Here is a 4,085-nt window from a genome sequence, read left to right on the forward strand (position 1 = left end):
AGCTTCATAAACAGCAGCACCCTTCACCCTGGTTCTCAGGCTGGTACCTTGGGCTTCTTCCTCCACATCCTACTTCCTCCCATGCCTCACCTCCAGTAAATTCCACGTCTCTTCAATTCCAATAAAGATAATAGCTGGCTGGGCATGGTGGCTCATGCCTGTAATCCCAGCACTTTAGGAGGCCAAAGCAGGCGGCTCACAAGGTCAGGAGATCGAGACCATCCTGGCTAATACGGTGAAACCCTGTCTCTACTAAAAATACAAAAAACTAGCCGGGCATGGTAGCACATGCCCGTAGTCCCAGCTACTTGGAAGGTTGGGGCAGGAGAATTATTTGAACCCGGGAGGCAGAAGTTGCAGTGAGCCGAGATCGTGCCACTGCACTCCAGCCCGGGCAACAGAGTGAGACTCTGTCTCAAAAAAAAAAAGAAAAAAAAAATTAGCTGGGTGTGGTGGTGTGTGCCTGTAATCCCAGCTACTTGGGAGGTTGAGGCACGAGAATTGTTTGAACCCAGGAGGCGGAGGTTGCAGTAAGCCGAGATCACGCCACTGCACTCCAGGCTGGTGACAGAGTAAGACCCATCTCAGAAAAAAAAAAAAAAAAAAGACAATAGCTGATGTTGGCTGAACACTGGCCATGTGCTCAGAGCTTTATAAGCAGAGTCTCCTTTAATCCCTGCCCCCCAACTCTCTATACAGTTGACCCGTGAACAATATGGGCTTGAACCATGTGAGTCTACTTATACGCAGATTTTTTCCAACCAAATGCGGATGGAAAATATAGTCTTCACAGAATGTGAAACCTGCATATAGAGCAGGCGGACATTTCATACCTGCAGATTCTGCGGGGCTGACTGCAAATTTGAGTATGTGCAGATATGAGTATACATGGGGTTGCTGAAACCAATCCCCCTCATATACTAAGGGCCAACTGTAGCAGGAATTCATATCACATTATTTAGCATATGAAGAATCTGAGGTGTGCAGGGGCTTACTGACTTGCCTGAAGTCCCAGAGAGATTTAACTCAAGACCATGGGATCTTCAGACTCTCCAGGTTACCAGATACCCCTGAACCTCCATAGGGGCTGGTGCACTGCCTCTTGCCTGGGTATTGGCCCTGCCTCGTCTCTTCTGCATGCAGTAACCAGAAAGAACTCTCAAAATGAAACACTGATGTTGTCACTCCTCTCCCTGAACCCTTACAGTCTCCCCATTGCTCCTGAAACAAAGTCCTTATTTTTCTTTGAGATGGAGTTTCACTCTTGTTGCCCAGGCTGGATTGCAATGGCACGATCTTGGCTCACTGCAACCTCCGCCTCCCGGGTTCAAGTGACTCTCCTGCCTCAGCCTCCCAAATAGCTGGGATTACAGGCATGTGCTACCACACCCGGCTAATTTTTGTATTTTTAGTAGGGTTTTGCCATATTGGTCAGGCTGGTCTCAAACTCCTGACCTCAGGTTATCCGCCCACCTTGGTGTCCCAAAGTCCTGGGATTACAGGCACGAGCCACCATGCCAGGCCCAAAGTCCTTATTTTTCAACAAACATTAGTTACAGGCATTGAAGACCCTGCGTGAATGAGACATGTTCCTGCCCTCATGGAACTTACATTCTAGACTGATGACAGGTAATAACTGAATAAATAGACAACTTAATTGCATAGAGAGGTAGGTGATACTGAAGAAAATAAGGCAAGGTAAGGGATGGAGCGTGATCTGGGAGGGGTGAGTATTAGGAGAGATGGTCTAAGAGGGCCTCCCGGGGGAGATGAGAGTGAAGCTGAGATGGAGTGAAGTTAGCCCCTGCAGTAAAGGGAAGGAGCATTATAGCTGAAAGCAAAAAGCCTGTGCAAAGGCCCTGTGGTAGGAATGAGCTTGGAGTAATTGAGAAATAATAAGAAGGCCTGGGTGGTGAGAGCTGTGTGAGAAACATGGAGAGTGACAGGCAGAGGGGCTGACTGGTAGCCAGGTAGCCCTGGCTGGCCACACTAAGGAATTTGACTCTTATTTGGGATGTGATGGGAGGGTTTAAGTGCACACCAGGAGGTATAATAACCTTCTGGCTGCTGTGTTGGGACTGAGTACGTGGGTGGTAGTAGAGAGAGCAGTGAGAAGGTTCCTTTCATGCTCCAGGGGAGAGACGATGGTGAGGAGGTGGCAAGAAGGCACAGTCCTGGTTGCAGGTGTTGAAGCTTAAGCCATCCTCTCTGAGTGAGGGGTGGCGGATGGAGAAGGGAAGAGTGGAGTCAGGATGTCTGGTGGCCTTTGCTCTGAGTTTACTAAATTAAGGGATGAGGGTATATGAGTCTGAAGCTCTGGGGTGAGGTTGAGGCTGGAGATACAAATTTGAGGGGTGCCGGAAAGAGATGGCCTGAAGACCACAGAGTGAGCTCAGTGGGTCCCGTGGTTGATCCCCTGAGTCTAGAAGACTCTTTGGAGGGCTTTTTGTTACAAAGGAGAACAGAGCAATGGAGAGTGTTATGGGAAAAATTGTGTCCATCTCAAAGGATGCTGAAGACCTGACCCCCAGTACCTGCGAATGTGAGCCTATTTGGAAATAGGGTCTCTGAAGATGATGAAGCTGAGGTCATTAGGGAGGGCCCTCATCCAATATGACTGGAGGAAATTTGGACACAGACACAGACACACACAGAGGGAAGGTGATGTGAAGACACACAGGTTAATGACAGCCATCTCCAAGCCAAGGAACGCCTGAGGCTACCAGAAGCCAGGAGAGGGGCCAGGGCTTAGAGCCTCCTTCACACTCTCAGAAGAAATCGACCCTGCCAAGGCCTTCATCTTGGACTCCCAGGCTCCAGAACTGGGAGACAGTCAGTCTCTGTTGTTTAAGCCGCCCAGTCCGTGGTACTTTGTAACAGCAGCCCCAGGAAGCTAATAAAAGGAGATAGCTGGCACAGATGCGGAATTCTTAGTTTTTTTTTTTTTTTTAAATAGGGAAGACAGAATAGCATGTTTATAGGAAAACGGGAATGATCAATGTTGAGGAAAAACAGGGCATGTGGGAGAGCAGAGGGAGGGTTCTCTGCAAGTCACCAGGCTCTCCGTGTCCCGGGTTTTTTGCACTCGTGCCACGTACCACCTGCCCTAGTGCCCACCTGTCCAGGTCTCAGCTGACGGCTCCACCTCTCCAGGTAGGTCTGGAACTCTCCTTTGTGCTCTGGCCACACTCACCACTTTCTCCATTTCTGCACTGCCACCCTGTCTTGCAACTGGTTGTTGAAGGCCTGCATCCTGCCTCCTCCCCTGCCCCAAGCTTGGTGGGGACCCAGGCATGGATGCTGTGTCTTGCAGAGAGCCCAGCCCACGGTAGGAACTCCATGAACACTATTTACGTTTTGTTTGGTTTTTGAGACAGGATCTCACTCTGTTGCTCAGGCTGGAGTGCAGTGACGTGATCATGGCTCACCGTAGCCTCAACCCCCTGCGCTCAAGCGATCCTCTCACCTCAGCCTCCCCAGTAGCTGGGACTACATGCATGAGTCACCATACCCAGCTAATGCTTTTTCATTTTTTGTAGAGACAGGATCTCCCTATGTTGCCCAGGCTGGTCTCCTGAGCTCAAGTGATCCTTCCACCTGGGCCTCCCAAAACGCTGGTGTTACAGGCCTGAGCCACTGTGCCCTGCCATGAACACTGTTTGAATGAACAAACGTGATGTCCCTCTGGATTGCTTTTGTCCACATGGCACTGATTTTAGAGCTCATTTTGGAAAATCAGTCCTGGAATGCCACTCCAATCTCTCCACCCACACACGTTGGTTTTGACCCAGGTTTATTCAATGCTTTGGGGGGCTATAAATCTGGAGACAGCTCCACCAGGAACTTTTAACTGAGGGCAGCCCCTGTGAACTGCCTAACCTTGAGCAAGTTACTTAACCTCCATGACCTCTGGTTTTTCCATTAGTCAAACAGGGCAAAGAACTGCCCTTTCTCTCCCTTACAATGGAGGATGTGGTAGCTCAGGCTAAGTTCTGAAGCAGAAAAGTGGGCGGGTGCATTTGTGACTCTGCATAGACTCTAAATTAAAGGCACAATCAATGGTTCTCAGAAAAGAGCTGTATATA

Source organism: Pan troglodytes, chromosome 1 (genome assembly GCF_028858775.2).
Source record: "Pan troglodytes isolate AG18354 chromosome 1, NHGRI_mPanTro3-v2.0_pri, whole genome shotgun sequence".
Lineage (NCBI taxonomy): Eukaryota > Metazoa > Chordata > Mammalia > Primates > Hominidae > Pan > Pan troglodytes.